Genomic DNA, 17388 nt, shown 5'->3' with positions numbered 1-17388 from the left:
TGCCTATCTGTGATCGTGCTGTGCTGCAGCGTGGAAGTTTTGACCAGCGTATCGCAAAATTTCCAGGATCAAAGGGGGGCTTGCAGAATACGTCCCTGCACAGGCTGGGAAACGACAGTAACAGGGACAGACAGATAGACATTTTACAAGGACAGATCTGTGTCCAGGAGGCAGCAGATTACTGACGAGCAGAGACTGTAGACAGTACATTTTGCTGTGGCACGTGCAATCTGCCCCTACGCACAGACAAAGAAAGCAGACCCGCCTCTGCACAGAGAGAGAGAGAGAGAGAGAGAGAGAGAGAGAGGCATCTTGGATACCCATTGGGGGTTGATGTTCCCCCGAAGCAGTTCCTGCAGTGGATTTCTCAGAAGATGATGGTCAAGTTTATGTACTGGAAGTCTCAGGCCTGGCCTTTTCATGTTCGCCTCAAAGTATCCCAGATAATTATGTTGCCAATGATCACATATTTCTTGCCATTGTTGCCCTGGACTCCTACGACTCTGAATGCTCTCACTCAGTCTATTCGCTTCATGCTCTGGAAGAAGGACTCATTGAATGCAGGTATTTCCTAGATCTCGTGGTCGCATGCGTGCACCCCCAAAAGCATGGGTGGCGGAGCTATATTAGATGCCCAAACCCACATGCAGGCACTCCGTTGGTCCCTTTTCCGCGCCATGTGCTCGGATGATCATCATCCGTGGGTCGCTATCGCCCGTTCTTTCCTTGAGGGTCATGGGCTTCGGCATGGCAATACCCGACTCCGGAGTTCTTGGTGGCATGTTCTTAATGCGGATTCGCGGTTTTCCAGTTCTTCTTCATCGTTGCTTACTCATTTGGTGTGTTCCTGGAAACATGTCCTTCGAAAGGCTCAGTGGCACCCAACGGAGGATCGCCTGGCTACTAACTCTTTTCAATTGGAATTAGTGGCAGTCTCGCGTCTACTTTCGTGGGAAGGTAAACATGAGCTTAGACCACAATTCAACCGGATGGCACGGTTGGGCCTGTCTTCAGTTGCGGATGCCACCCTTGCCAGTCGCAATGTGCTTATCTCGTTTCGTACTGCTAGGAGGATTTTCCGGATCCCCCGTGGTTATAGGCCTTTATGGGATCAGCTCGTGACGGTGCTCCAGAACAGACAACCCTTTCCTGCTCTTGCTTTGGATCATCCCTGGCAGGATTGGGACCTACAAGGCCGGCTGCCTTTCAGCAAAGCTTCAGCTAATCAAGTGTATCATCTCCTGATTAAAGACAATCAATGGCTAGTTACTAAAGCAAATGCTTTATGGGGATTGCGTAAATCCCGCTCGTGGTGGAGGGTCACTGTGATGGAGGGCTGGGTTAACAAGACACCCTTTAAATACAAAGTCTTTCTTTGGAGAGTGATAATTGGGGGTCTTCCGCTTGCTTCGGCTCTTTCCAAGCGACGAATCTCCAATGGCACCTGTTTCTTTTGCACCACTACTATGGAATCCGCCCGCCACCGATTTATATCCTGCCCCGTCGCTAAGAAGGTCTGGTTATTTTTGTCGGCCATTTGGCGAGGGGTGGTTGGTATCACACTGCGCCCCTTTGATTGGGTTTTGGGCCAGCCTAAATACCCTTCTCCCGCTCAGCCACATATGAAGCTCATGTATCATTTTCTTCGCTACTGGGGCTGTTGGCATAATTGGACCATTCGGAATGCTTTTCTGTTTGACTCCGCCCATAATGTTCAGCGACATATTGTAAGGCTTAAGGGCCTCTTGTATTGGCAGTTAGCTCTTCTCCATCGTTCTGATTTGCTCTCTACGGAGGACTTCCGTCCTTGGCATATGGCAATTTCCTCCGCATCCTTGCCATGAAATTGTAACTTGTAGTACTTAGCACCTCTTCGCATGATGACTTGTATTGTCGTCATGTATCTTGTAATCAAGTAATCTTGTATTTTTTTCGTAATTAATACAATTACCTTTTACGAAAAAAAAAAGAGAGAGAGAGAGAGCTGTTAAAGTGGTGATACAACATGGCTGGTCTGGACATGGATTTTATTGACCGGTCCGGATTCTAAAATAGAGGAACTAGAGGATATGGTTCCTTGCACAGAGGAGATGCCACCTGGTCCTGACTTCCAGCCTGCGGGCAAACGCACCAAGCATACTCCGGAAGATACAATGGATTATCAGGATCATCGGGAACATTCTTATGCTCAGGTTGCTTCTGGTTCTGTGGATTCTCAGGATGTGGACTGGGAGCATTTGCTGGAGTTTGCCAATACTCTGCTTGGTGATTATGTTCAACATAATCATGCAGCATTTTCAGACTTTGAAACTGAAGATGTTCTCGAAGCCACTGTGGATTCCCAAAATGTTTTGCGCTTATTCTCAGTGTTTTATGAACGTGCTATTATACTCTTCTTCACTGGTAGGATCCCAGTGCTTTCCTATATTCGCCTATGGCTGCAAAGTCTAGTACAAGGGGAGTGTGTTGAAGAGATTTTTGTTGGGCCCCGAGGCTTTTATGAGGTGCTGTTGAAATCCGAGAAGCATCGTGCCGATCTACTGACTAAACTGCCATTGTTCTTTGATTGCCGTTTGGTCCATGTTGTGCCATGGCGCCCAATGGCAGATTTTCAGCACTTGCTTCAACATGAATGCCCGGTGTGGGTTGAGGTGGAAAACTGTCCGGCTGTGTATTGGCCACTGTTAAAGGATGCCATGGCCGTTGTGGGCACTGTTTTGGTCCCCTTGAGCCTAAGGGCCACGAATCGTAACCGTTTGTGTATGTTATGGGACAGTGCTCGGAAAAGGCCTGCTTGGTTACGTCTTAACTGCTCTGGCATGCATCCTTTGCACTTTTGTCTGAAATGGGGTAACTTTGCAAGGCATTGTTTTTCATGTGGAAAATTGGAGCATTTTATGGCCGAATGTCTAGCAAAGCAACTGACTTCAGATGCTGAGCATGTTTTGCCTCCTAGGGAAGATATGATGCTTGATGCTCTGTTGCAGGATGCGACCCAGCCACCTAAAGTTTTGGATAAAGGCAAACAACACGTTTCGGGCTTGGATTCCCGTCATAATGATTGGGTAGATGTACGTGCCAAAAAAGGTAAAAGGTTTGATGCTAGCATGGCGGATACTGTGCCTAATGCTTCACAAGATTCCTTGCGTACTTATACACGCAGGAAAGACATGTTGTCGTCAGAGCACCCTTCTCATGCTATGGTTTCTTCTGTTCCTCGCAATCAGCCCACTAGGAAAGTATATATGGATGGTCTGAAGGGCCCACCTGCTAAGTTGGCTTTTGATGCTAGAGGTAATGTGATTACCCCATGGGATTGGTGTTATCCCTGTTCCATCCCCAAGTTAGTGGATATACCGTCTACCTCTAAATCTGCCCGTTGGAACTCTTTTGCCGTGTTGGCTGATTTTTTGGATGAGGGAGTCCTTGACATTCTACCAAAAAAGGTTAAATCGAGGCAAGCTTTGCCTCGTTCCTGATCTTCTATTTGAATATATATGAAGATAGCCACGTGGAATGTGGGAGGCATTTGTTCTCGCAATAAGCAACATGCCATGTGGAGTTTATTGCATGAGAATCAGTGGGATGTCTTGTGTGCTGTTGAGCACAAGAGTCATGGCAAAGTAGGAAAAGTTGTTGATTGCCATGGGTTTCGCTTGTTTTATGCAGGGACACATGCCATGCATTATTTTGGTGTGCTTATGATTGTACATGAGAAATATCAACCTGTTCTTATAAAAAATGACGTACATGGTCGTTTTGTGGTGATTGAAGTTTTATTTGAAGGAGAGATCTTATGGTTACTTGGACTCTATGCTCCAAATGACCCTTTATACCGCCGGGATCTTTGGAATACTTTGCAGACCTCCTTGTCACTTGGCAGACAGGATTTCTTGATGGGGGATTTTAATATGTGTGTTGATCCTTGACAGTCCACATCAGAGCATTCGGTGATGGATACTCCGGAAAGCTGTGTGTGGAATGCGTTTGCTCTTGCTGTACTTAAGCAAGATCTCTGGTCATGGCTACACCCTTCTTCTACAGGGTTTACTTTTCATTCTGCGCAGTATACAACTACATGGTCGCGGTTGGACCGCATGTACATCATGCAGGATGATGCTTTTCTTCTTGAGATGCTGGAAATGAAAGTGTTGCAGCAATATGCCTTGTCGGACCATTTTCCTCTACAACTTGAGATGCTTGTTCAACCCATTGCACCTTTTAAGCAATTTCTGGATAGACTCCCTTTGCATTTCAACTCATCTTATTTGAAGCATTTAATCTTTTAGGGTTATATGCAACAATTGATTGATAGATTTTTATTGGACTTCTCCTCTGAGGGCAATGGTTCTTTTGAAGGATTGCTCTCTAATGTGCAGCGGGTTGTTCGGCAGTATGGGATTCATCATGCCTCTCTTTGTCGGCGGCCTCCAGAGAGAAGAATAAGGAGAGAGAGAGAGAGAGAGAGAGAGAGAGAGAGAACGAAGAGGCGATGGCGGGAGGAGAGCCCGTCTGACCAGCCGCCGCCAATCTGACCTGCGGGTCGTGATAGCGACCGTTGCTGGTCGCTGTTGTCGCCAGTCGGACCTGCGGGACCTGCTGGGTGTTTCGTCACGCCTATGGACTACTGTCCCGTCACTTTGCCGTGTCGCAGATGCCTGCCCTGACTCGATCATCCGGCTGTCCTCTGGTTCTCCTGCTTGCATGCGCCCACTTTTGCAGAAGGACCGACCTGTTGTAACCCCAATCTTCACGGTTGTTACACGAATAGAGCATCTCGTCCAGGTATGCTGTATCTGCTGCCCCGCTAACCATCTGCCCTACGTCCTGCTGCTCCTGGGCGCCACTCTGCAAGCTGTGGTGCTGAGAAGGGTGAGCGAGTCTCATCATCTCGCAGTGCAAGTAGCGTCCTGTACAGTTCTGAGTGCTCTCTGGGCTACATAGAGAGAAAGAGAGAGAGAGAGAGAGAGAGAGAGAGAGAGAGAGAGAGAGAGAGAGAGAGAGAGAGAGAGAGAGAGAGAGAGAGAGAGAGAGAGAGAAGGAAGGAGAGAGAGAAGAGGAACGCGGCCGGCGATGGTGCTCCTGCGTCGTCCTGCCCTGCCATCGAAGGATCTGGCGCGCCCTGCTGCGGCCCTCGTCTGCGTCGCCGCTGCCTGATGCCCTGCCAGACGCCACCCCTTGTTCGCGCCAGCCCAGCCTTTGTTCGTTGGCCCCGTCGCCCTCGCCTGCAGGCCCCGCCGCAGGTTCCGTCGTCACGCAGGTTCCGTCCCGCAGGTCCCGTCGTCCCGCAGCAGGCCCCGTCGTCCCGCCTGCAGGTCCCGTCGCCTGCAGGTCCTGCCGCCGTCGCCTGCAGGCCCCGCCGCTGTCGCCTGAAGGCCCCGCTGAAACCACTTCGTCCGAGTGCCCCCCCCTGCCCTAGCTCCGCCCGCACATCCGGCAGAGGTGCGCCTTGCCAGATTTCAGCCCCTTTACAAGTTGCGTCTGTCCACCATCGTCGAGGGCTGCATCGACGCCTGCTGCTGCCTGTCGCACTTGCTCCTGGAGCTGTCCAGACGCCCTGTTTCCCAGCTCCTGTGAAACCCTAAACCTGACCCTCGTCAGAGAGGCAGCGTCCGGAATCGCGTGCCCTCTACTCGGTACACAGAAAGAGACAGAGAGAGAGAGAGAGTCTCGGTCAGTCCTTCGGTGAGATCAGTTCATCATACACGATGGCTAGTTTGGATCTGGATTTCATAGACCAAACGGTGGCAGCACTTGGCCCGGACTCTGATGCTGAGGAACCCGAGGATATGGTTCCGTGCACTGAAGAATTGCCCCCGGGTCCTGACATCCAGCCTGCGGGCAAACGTACCAAGCACACCCCGGAAGAGATAGGCATTACTCCTGATCGTTCCTATGCGCAGGTTGCTTCGGATCCGGTGGACTCTCAGGAGGTGGACTGGGAGCATCTGTTGGAATTTGCCAACACTCTGCTTGGTGAATATGTTCAACACAACCAGGAAGCCTTCTCTGCCTCTGCTCCAGACGATGTTCTGGAAGCTACCGTCGAGCCAAAAACTGTCCTACGCTCCTTTTCGGTATTTTATGATCGCGCGGTGATACTCTTCTCCACCGGTCGCATTCCGCTGCTTTCCTGTATTCGCCAATGGCTGCAGAGTCTGCTACAAGGGGAATGTGTTGAAGAGATTTTTGTTGGATCCCGGGGCTTTTTCGAGGTCCTCTTGAAAACAGAGACGCACCGTGCTGCTCTTCTGTCTAAACTGCCTTTGTTTTTTGATCGTCGGTTGGTTCATGTGGTTCCATGGCGCCCGATGGCAGATTTCCAGCGCCTCCTGCAACGTGAATGCCCTGTGTGGGTAGAAGTGGAAAATTGTCCGGCTGTTTATTGGCCGCTATTAAAGGATGCTATGGCCGCTGTGGGCACGGTTCTAGTCCCTCCCAGTCTCAGGGCTGCGAATCGCAACCGCTTGTGCATGTTATGGGATACTGCACGGAAACGGCCTGCATGGTTACGCCTCAATTGCTCCGGCATGCATCCGTTACACTTTCGTTTGAAATGGGGCAATTTTGCTGGCCATTGCTTTTCCTGTGGACAGTTGGGGCACTTTATGGCTGAATGCCCCGAGCAACAACACGTTTCAGATACAGCTCATGTTGCTCCGCCCATGGAAGATATGGTGTGTGATGGTCCGCCGCTGGATCCTACCCACCCGTCCCACATTCTGGCCAAAGGTAAACAACAGGTTTCGGGTCTGGATTCCCGTGCAACTGATTGGGTTGAAGCACGCGCCAAAAAAGGCAACAGGATTGGTGCTGGCATGGAAAGTACTGGGCCTTCTACCTCACACGATTCCATGCGAACATATATGCGCAGGAAGGAAATGATGTCGTCAGAGTGCTCTGCTCCTGCTATGGTTTCTTCAGCTCCCCGCCACCAGCTCGCCAGGAAAATGTATTCGGATCGTCTCAAGGGTCCACCTGCACAGCTGGCTTTTGATACCAGAGGCAACGTCATTACTCCGTGGGACCGTCGTTACCCACGTTCCAACCCCAAGCAAGCCGATATGCCTTCAACTTCCAAATCTGTTCCTCAGAACTCGTTTGCGGTGTTGGCAGATTTCTTGGATGAGGGAGTCCTGGACATTCTCGCCGACAAAGTCAAATCGAGGCAAGCTGTGCCTCGTACCTGATTGTGTTTTGTATACACATGAAAATAGCCACGTGGAATGTGCGAGGAATTTGTTCTCGCCACAAGCAACATGCCATGTGGACTGCATTGTATGAGAATCAGTGGAATGTCCTGTGTGCTGTTGAGCACAAGAGCCACAGTGACGCCGGTAAAGTTGTGGATTGCCATGGCTTTCGTTTGTTCTATGCAGGAACACAGGCTATGCATTATTCGGGTGTGCTCATGATTGTACATGCCAAATATCAGCCGGTTCTTATTAAAAATGATGTTCATGGCCGCTTTTTGGTGGTCGAAATCTTATTCGAAGGGGAAATACTATGGTTACTTGGCCTCTATGCTCCAAATGATTCGTTATCTCGCCGGGAGCTTTGGCAGACTTTGCAGACCTCCTTGTCACTTGGCAGACGCGGCTTCTTCATGGGGGATTTCAATATGTGTGTTGATTCTTCCCAGTCTACATCGGAGCACTCGGTCATGGATGCGCCGGAAAGTCGTATGTGGCACGACTTGGCTCTTGCTGTTCTTAAGCAAGATCTTTGGTCCTGGCTACACCCCTCTTCTCCAGGCTTTACTTTCCATTCAGCCCAGTATGCCACAACATGGTCGCGGTTGGACCGCATATATATCATGCAGGATGATGATTTTCTGCCTGAGATGCTCGAAATAAAAGTGTTGCAGCAATATGCCTTGTCGGACCATTTCCCTCTGCAGTTCGAGTTGCTTGCACAACCCATTGCCCCCTTCAAGCAATTTCTGGAGAGACTCCCTTTGCGTTTCAACTCCTCCTACTTAAAGCATACAATTTTTCAGGGCTATATGCAACAACTGCTTGACAGATTCTCCTTGGACTTTTCCTCTCAGGGCACTGCCTCATTTGACAGATTGCTCTCTAATGTGCAGCGGGTTGCTCGGCAATATGGGATCTATCATGCCTCTCTTTGTCGGCGCCGTCGACAGGCAGCGGAGGACCTGCTGCTTTAGGTTCGCTCTCTGCTGATGGACACTCCGGATGATGCATTTCTGCTTGCACTGGCCTTGCGGGTGGCCGATCTTGTTAAAGAATTCCAGTTAAAATCGTATCAGCAGGCCAAATTGCAACATCTAACAGAGACGTTGCAAGATAGTGCATGTCAGTCCCACAAGTTCTTTCGAGCCCTCCATGCCTCTCCTGCTCGAGAGAATTTGACCAGACTCGAGGATGCACAAGGCCACCTTATCCTGGATCCACAGACTATTGTGCATATGTGCAGGAATTACTTCTGTGACCTTCTCGGTTCTGCTTCTCCTCCTTCAGCCCAAATTACTCAGGCCCGTTCGGTCTTTTATGACCTGGTCCGCAATCAGTTACCCCAGGACATGCAAGCTACTCTGGAGTCAGATATTGGTGAAGCAGAGGTTATGGATGTCTTGTTACACTTGCCCAAAGATAAAAGTCCGGGTTGGGATGGTCTCACCAATGAGTTCTTTGAAGCCTTCGCTACCCAACTGGCGAAACCATTGCAGGCTCTGTTTCAGCAGGTGTGGGAAACGGGGATGATGCCTCCCTCATGGAAACAAGGACTTATTAAACTACTTCCAAAAGTTCCTTCGCCATCTAAGTTGACACACTGGCGCCCCATTTCTTTGATGGGTTCCATGTACAAAATCTTTTCCAAAGTAATGGCGAATCGGCTCCATAAGCATCTCCCTGCCCTTGTGCACCCTCTCCAGTACGGTTTCATTAAGGGCCGAAATATTCTACACAATGTTTTGAATGCCCAATTGGCCATTGATTATGCCCGGCATTCTAATCAGGAGGTGGTGTTGATTCAACTGGACCTGGAAAAGGCTTTTGACTATCTGGACTGGTCTTTTGTTGCTGACCTTATGTCGGCTATGGGCTTTGGTGCTCGGATGTCTCGTCTGATCTACACCATTAGTGCTGTGGCGTCTTCGCGAATCATGCTGAACGGAGGTGTTACTGAGCCATTTGCCCTTGCCCGTTCTGTCAGACAGGGGTGCCCTTTGAGCCCTTTATTCTTTGCCCTTGCGACACATCCAGTTCTTTCCATGTTATCACATATGGCCGCCTCTTTCCAGTTGGCCGGTTTGTCGCTTCCTACAGGGCAACATTTCATTAGCCAATCCCTAGCGGATGATACTTTTATGATTTTGCGTGCGGACAACGATAACCTCCGAAAAGCATTGGATGTTTGGGGTCTCTTTGGCCAGGCGTCAGGCCTTCGTATCAATCCGCTCAAATCAGCCATTCTAAGCTGCACGGAGTCGGAGTTGCAGTCCTTGGACTGGCAAGGTCTGGTTGTTCCTCGAGGTTCCATTGTCAGGCATCTTGGATACCCATTGGGGGTTGATGTTCCCCCAAAGCAGTTTTTGCAGTGGATTTCTCAGAAGATGATGGCCAAGTTTATGTATTGGAAGTCTTAGGCCTGGCCTTTTCATGTCCGCCTCAAAGTAGCCCAGATAATTATGCTGCCAATGATCACATATTTCTTGCCATTGTTGCCCTAGACTCCTACGACTCTGAATGCTCTCACTCAGTCTATTCGCTTCATCCTCTGGAAGAAGGACTCATTGAAGGCAGGTATTTCCTGGATCTCGTGGTCGCATGTGTGCACCCCCAAAAGCATGGGTGGCGGAGCTATTTTAGATGCCCAAACTCACATGCAGGCACTCCGTTGGTCCCTTTTCCGCGCCATGTGCCCCGATGATCATCATCCGTGGGTCGCTATCGCCCGTTCTTTCCTTGAGGGTCATGGGCTTCGACATGGCAATACCCGACTCCGGAGTTCTTGGTGGCACGTTCTTAATGCGGATTTGCGGTTTTCCAGTTCTTCTTCATCGCTGCTTACTCATTTGGTGTGTTCTTGGAAACACGTCCTTCGAAAGGCTCAGTGGCACCCAACGGAGGATCGCCTGGCTACTAACTCTTTTCAATTGGAATTACTGGCAGTTTCGCGTCTACTTTCGTGGGAAGGTAAACATGAGCTTAGACCACAATTCAACCGGATGGCACGGTTGGGCTTGTCTTCAGTTGCGGATGCCACCCTCGCCAGTCGCAATGTGCTTATCTCGTTTCGTACTGCTAGGAGGATTTTCCGGATCCCTCGTGGATATATGCCTTTATGGGAACAGCTCGTGACGGTGCTCCAGAACAGACAACCTTTCCTGCTCTTGCTTTGGATCATCCCTGGCAGGATTGGGACCTACAAGGCCGGCTGCCTTTGAGCAAAGCTTCTGCTAATCAAGTGTATCATCTCCTGATTAAAGATAATCAATGGCTAGTTACTAAAGCGAATGCTTTATGGGGATTGCGTAAATCTCGCTCCTGGTGGAGGGTTACTGTGATGGAGGGCTGGGTCAACAAGACGCCCTTTAAATATAAAGTCTTTCTTTGGAGAGTGATCATTGGGGGTCTTCCACTTGCTTCGGCTCTTTCCAAGCGACGAATCTCCAATGGCACCTGTTTCTTTTGCACCACTACTATGGAAACCGCTCGCCACCGATTTATTTCCTGCCCCGTCGCTAAGAAGGTCTGGTTATTTTTGTCGGCTGTTTGGCAAGGGGTGGTTGGTATCACACTGCGCCCCTTTGATTGGGTTTTGGGTCAGCCCAAATACCCTTCTCCTGCACAGCCACATATGAAGCTCATGTATCACTTTCTTCGATACTGGGGCTGTTGGCATAACTGGACCATTCGGAATGCTTTTCTTTTTGACTCAGCCCATAATGTTCAACGACATATTGTGAGGCTTAAGGGCCTCTTGTATTGGCAGTTAGCTCTTCTCCATCGTTCTGATTTGCTCTCTACGGAGGACTTCCGTCCTTGGCATATGGAAATTTCCTCCGCATCCTTGCCATGAAATTGTAACTTGTAGTGCTTAGCACCTCGTCGCATGATGACTTGCATTGTCGTCATGTATTTTGTAATCAAGTAATCTTGTATTTTTTTTCGTAATTAATACAATTACCTTTTACGAGAGGAGAGAGAGAGAGAGAGAGAGAGAGAGAGAGAGAGAGAGAGAGAGAGAGAGAGAGAGAGAGAGAGAGAGAGACTTGTAGTCCTCCTTCAAGATCAAATCGTCACACGATGGCTGGTTTGGATCTGGATTTCATAGACCAAACAGTGGCAGCAGTTGTCCCGGATTCAGATGCCGAGGAACCTGAGGACATGGTTCCGTGCAACGAAGAGATGCCCCCTGGTCCCGACATTCAGCCTGCGGGTAAACGTACCAAGCATACTTCGGAAGAGATAGGTGTTCCTCCGGATCGTTCCTATGCTCAGGTTGCTTCCGATCCGCTGGACTCTCAGGATGTTGATTGGGAGCATTTGCTGGAATTTGCCAACACGTTGCTTGGTGATTATGTTCAACATAATCAGGAAGCCTTTTCTGACTCAGCACCTGATGATGTTCTGAATGCCACCGTGGACCCAAAAACTGTCCTACGCTCCTTTTTGGTATTTTATGATCGCGCTGTGATACTCTTCTTCACTGGTCGAATCCCGTTGCTTTCCCGTATTCGCCAGTGGCTGCACAGTCTGCTACAAGGGGAATGTGTTGAAGAGATTTTTGTTGGCTCCCGAGGGTTTTTTGAGGTTCTGTTGAAATCAGAGACGCACCGTGCTGCTCTCCTGTCTAAACTGCCTTTATTTTTTGAACGCCGCTTGGTTCATGTGGTTCCATGGCGCCCAATGGCAGATTTTCAGCGTCTGCTGCAACGTGAATGCCCTGTGTGGGTAGAAGTGGAAAATTGCCCGGCCGTTTATTGGCCACTGTTGAAGGATGCTATGGCCGCGGTGGGCACTGTTCTGGTCCCTCCCAGTCTCCGGGCAATGAATCGCAACCGCTTGTGTATGCTATGGGACACTGCAAGAAAAAGGCTTGCTTGGTTGCGCCTCAACTGCTCGGGCATGCATCCGTTGCACTTTCGATTGAAATGGGGCTTCAACTCATCTTACCTGAAGCATGCACTCTTTCAGGGCTATATGCAGCAATTGATTGACAGATTCGTCTTGGACTTCTCTTCGCAGGGCACTGCGTCTTTTGAAAGATTGCTCTCTAATGTGCAGCGGGTCGCTCGGCAGTATGGGATTTATCATGCCTCTCTTTGTCGGCAGCGTCGCAAGGCAGCAGAGGATCTGCTGGCTTTGGTTCGTTCTCTGCTCATGGACACTCCGGATGATGCATTCCTGCTCGCACTGGACATGCGGGTGGCTGATCTTATTAAAGCATTCCAGTTGAAATCATATCAGCAGGCCAAACTGCAACATCTGACGGAAACTTTGCAAGATAGTGCATGTCAGACCCATAAGTTCTTTCGAGCTCTCCATGCCTCTCCTGCTCGAGAAAATATGACCAGACTCGAGGATGCAGAAGGCCACCTTATCCTGGATCCACAGACTATTGTGCATATGTGCAGGAATTATTTCCGTGACCTTCTCGGTTTCACTTCTCTACCTTCGGCCCAAATTACTCAGGCCCGTTCGACTTTTTATGACCTGGTCCGCAATCAGCTTCCGCAGGACATGCAAGCTACTATGGAGTCCGATATTTGTGAGGCAGAGGTTATGGACGTCCTGCTACACTTGCCTAAGGATAAAAGCCCGGGTTGGGATGGTCTCACTAATGAGTTCTTTGAAGCTTTTGCTACCCAACTCGTGAAACCTTTGCAGGCTTTGTTTTAGCAGGTGTGGGAAATGGGGATCATGCCTTCCTCATGGAAAGAAGGCCTTATTAAACTGCTTCCTAAAGCTCCTTCGCCATCTAAGTTGACACAGTGGCGCCCAATTTCTTTGATGGGTTCAATGTACAAAATCTTTTCCAAAGTAATGGCGAATCGACTCCATAAGCATCTCCCGACCATTGTGCACCCTCTCCAGTATGGTTTCATCAAGGGCCGAAATATCCTACACAATGTCTTGAATGCTCAACTGGCAATTGATTATGCCAGGCATTCCAATCAGGAGGTCGTACTGATTCAACTGGACCTGGAAAAGGCTTTTGACTATCTGGACTGGTCTTTCGTTGCTGAACTTATGTCTGCTATGGGCTTTGGTCCGCGGATGTCTCGACTAATATACACCATTAGCGCTGCAGCATCTTCGCGGGTCATGCTGAATGGAGGTGTTACTGAACCATTTGTCCTTGCCCGCTCTGTCAGACAAGGGTGCCCTTTGAGCCCTCTATTTTTTGCCCTTGAAACACATCTAGTTCTTTCGATGTTATCTCATATGGCAGCCTCTTCTCAGTTGGCAGGACTGTCGCTTCCTACAGGACAGCACTTCATTAGCCAATCCCTGGCAGATGATACTTTTATGATTTTGCGTGCGGACAGGGATAACCTTCGAAGCGCATTGGATGTTTGGAGCCTCTTTGGTCAGGCGTCCGGCCTTCGTATCAATGCCCTCAAATCAGCCATTCTCAGCTGCACGGAGTCGGATTTGCAGTCCTTGGACTGGCAGGGTCTGGTTGTTCCTCGTGGCTCCATTGTCAGGCACCTTGGGTACCCTTTGGGTGTTGATGTTCCCCCAAAGCAGCTTCTGCAGTGGATTTCTCAGAAAATGGTGGCTAAGTTTATGTAGTGGAAATCTCAAGCATGGCCTTTCCATGTTCGCCTCAAAGTGGCCCAGACTATTATGTTGCCAATGCTCACATATTGCTTGCCATTGTTGCCCTGGATTGCTACGACTCTGAATGCTCTTACTCAGTCTATTCGTTTCATGCTATGGAAGAAAGACTCATTGCATGCAGGTATTTCCTGGATCTCTTGGTCGCATGCGTGCACCCCCAAACGCATGGGTGGCGGAGCTATTTTAGATGCCCAAACTCACATGCAGGCACTCCGTTGGTCGCTTTTCCGCGCCATGTGCTCGGATCATCATCCATGGGTTGAGATAGCCTGTTATTTCCTTGAGGGCCATGGGCTTCTACATGGCAATACCCAAATCCGGAGTTCTTGGTGGCATGTTCTTAATGCTGATTCGCGGTTCTCCAGTCCTTCTTCGTCGCTGCTTACTCATTTGGTGAGTTCCTGGCAACAGGTCCTTCAGAAGGCTCAGTGGCATCTAGCGGAGGATCGTTTAGCTACTAACTCTTTTCAATTGGAGTTGCTGGCAGTCTCGCGTTTACTTGCATGGGAAGGAAAACAGGACCTCAGACCCCAATTCAACCGGATGGCCCGTTTGGGTTTGTCTTCAGTTGCGGATGCCACCCTTGCCAGTCGCAATGTGCTTATATCTTTTCGTACAGCTAGGAGGATTTTCAGGATCCCTCGTGGATGTCGGCCTTTATGGGAACAGCTTTTGAGGGTGCTCCAGAGCAGACAACCCTTTCCTGCCCTTGCTTCAGATCATCCCTGGCAGGATTGGGACCTACAAGGCCGGCTGACTTTAAGCAAAGCTTCTGCTAACCAAGTGTATCATATTCTGATTAAAGATCGTCAATGGCTCGCCACCAAAGGGAATGCTTTATGGGGATTACGTAAATCCCAGTCATGGTGAAGGGAAGCTGTGATGGTGGGCTGGTTGAACAAGACACCCTTCAAATGTAAAGTCTTTCTTTGGAGAATGATGATTGGTGGTCTTCCGCTTGCTTCGGCTCTTTCTAAGCGACGAATCTCCAATGGCCACTGTTTCTTTTGCACCATTGCTGTGGAATCCGCCCGCCACCGATTTATTTCTTGCCCCATCGCAAAGAAACTCTGGTTATTTTTGTCGACTGTTTGGCAAGGAGTGGTTGGTCTCACCCTGCGCCCCTTTGATTGGGTTTTCGGGCAGCCCAAATACCCTGCTCCTGCACAGCCACATATGAAGCTCGTGTTTCATTTTCTTCGATATTGGGGCTGCTGGCATAACTGGACCATTCGAAATGCTTTTCTTTTTGACTCCGCCTATAATATTCAGCGGCATATTGTGAGGCTTAAGGGCCTCTTGTATTGGCAGTTGGATCTTCTCCGACATTCTGATTTGCTCTCTAGGGAGGACTTACATCCCTGGCATATGGCAATTTCCTCTGCATCTTTGCCATGACGTTGTAACTTGTAGTACTTAGAACCTCTTCACATGATGACTTAGATTGTCGTCATGTATCTTGTAATCAAGTAATCTTGTACTTTTTTCGTAATTAATACAATTACCTTTTACGAAAAAAGAGAGAGAGAGAGAGAGAGAGAGAGAGAGAGAGAGAGAGAGAGAGAGAGAGAGAGAGAGAGAGAGAGAGAGAGAGAAAAACACAAATGCTGATGGCGCTTTGAGAGAGAGAGAGAGAGAGAGAGAGGGAGAGAGAGAGAGAGAGAGAGCTGACGGGAGAGAACGACGGGAGAGAGATGATCGCGCGATGGCGCCCTGAGCCTGTCCGTTGACCCCGTCGACGCCACAGACCGCGAGAGAAGAGCGAGAGAAAGGATTCGTCGCCACAGCCACCGTCGGACGGAGCAGGCAGGACTCTTCGCGCGCTACTCGCAGGAGACTCCCGTCGCATTCCAGGTCGCAGCTCGCCTGTCCCGCCACGACGTTCAAGGACTGGACACGAGGCCCCTTCTCCCCGCCTGCTCTGAACGACAGAGACCCCTGCCGTCGCCCTGAACTGCTGATCTGTGTCAGCGCCGCTGCTGGTCGCTGGTGCTGCGCCAGCGAGCAGCGCCCCTCCAAGCTGCCCCTCGACGCCTGGCCTACGCCTGTCTCTCTGCCCCCTTCCACGCTGTCCCCGCGACGCCTGGTCTGTGCCTGACCCTTTTACGCCTCTCCTGCCCTTTCAACGTTTGCCCGGTGCAGAGCCCTCTGTTTGTGGTCGGCTGCACTGCGCCAGCGTGGAAGCCTGTTGCAGCCTTGTTGAAGTCTCACTGTCCTGTTGCTGCAGCTGGGTGGTTCCCTATTTTTGCAGGCCTGCGGGACTTGCATAGCGAGAGAAAGAGAGAAAGTAAGGGAACGAGTGAAAGCGAGAAGCCAGCAGTATGGCTGGCCTGGATATGGATTTTCTCGACCAGACGGTGGCAGCCCTTGGCCCTGATTCCGATGCAGAGGAGTCGGAGGACATGGTGCCATGCACGGAGGAGCCGCCTCTGGGTTCTGAACTGCCGCCTGCAGGCAAACGCTCCAAGCATACTTCAGACGAGCCAATGGGTCCTCAGGACCGTTCCTATGCGCAGGTTGCCTCTGAACCTCAAGATTCGCAGGAAATTGACTGGGAACATTTGCTGGAATTTGCCAATACTCTGCTTGGCGATTATGTCCAGCATAATAATGAAACTTTCTCTGCTGCGGCTGCGGATGATGTGCTGGACGCCACGGTGGACCCAAAATCAGTGTTGCGGTCCTTCTCGGTGTTTTATGACCAGGCAGTTATACTTTTTTTCACCGGCAGGATCCCAGTGCTCTCACATATTCGCCAGTGGATGCACCATTTATTGCAAGGGGAGTGTGTTGAGGAGATCTTCCTTGGACCTCGAGGTTTTTATGAGGTGCTGTTGAAATCGGAATCGCATCGAGCTGAGCTCCTGTCTAGATTGCCATTGTTCTTTGATCGCCGCCTGGTCCATGTGGTACCATGGCGCCCTATGGCTGACTTCCAGCGTCTGCTTCAACGAGAATGCCCGGTGTGGGTGGAAGTGGAAAATTGTCCAGCGGTATATTGGCCATTGTTGAAGGATGCGATGGCGGTTGTGGGCACAGTGCTGGTTCCCCCAAGCCTCAGGGCTATGAACCGAAACCGTTTATGCATGTTATGGGATACGGCTAGGAAAAGGCCTGCGTGGCTTCGCCTCAATTGTTCCGGCATGCATCCTTTGCATTTTCGCCTGAAATGGGGCAATTTTGCCGGCCACTGCTTTTCCTGTGGTAAATTAGGGCATTTTATGGCCGAATGCCCGGACCGGCAACCGTCCCCTGAGGCGCCGCAGGTGGTGCAGCCCAAGGATGACATGGTACTTGATGCCCCGATGCAGGCGACCCTTCAGCCACCAACTGCCATAGATAAAGGCCAACAACAGGTTCGGGGTTTGGATTCCCCTACCACTGACTGGATTGAGGCATGACAAAAAAAAGGTAAAAAGTTGTACGCAGGCCTGGCAGATCCTGGGCCTAATGCTTCCCCGGATTCTGTGCGCACGTACACGCGCAGGAAAGACCTGGTCACCTCGCAGCAGGCTGCGCGTACTATGGCCCCGTCTGCCCCCCGTTATCCGGCTTCAAGGAAAGTCTATTC

General features: G+C 50.2%; 1 protein-coding gene across 7 annotated transcripts in view; it reads right to left on the bottom strand.

Annotated features, from left to right (window-relative positions):
• Positions 1–17388, bottom strand: part of LOC148017460 (uncharacterized) — a 259801-nt gene that overhangs the window by 24949 nt on the left and 217464 nt on the right. The gene's annotated exons all lie outside the window — the stretch shown is intronic.

Source organism: Lygodium microphyllum, chromosome 22 (assembly GCF_053477565.2).
Source record: "Lygodium microphyllum isolate KBCC chromosome 22, Lygodium_microphyllum_v1.1.10, whole genome shotgun sequence".
Taxonomy (NCBI): domain Eukaryota; kingdom Viridiplantae; phylum Streptophyta; class Polypodiopsida; order Schizaeales; family Lygodiaceae; genus Lygodium; species Lygodium microphyllum.
Note: the sequence above shows the minus strand (reverse complement) of the source record. Positions and strands in the feature narration are given on the sequence as shown.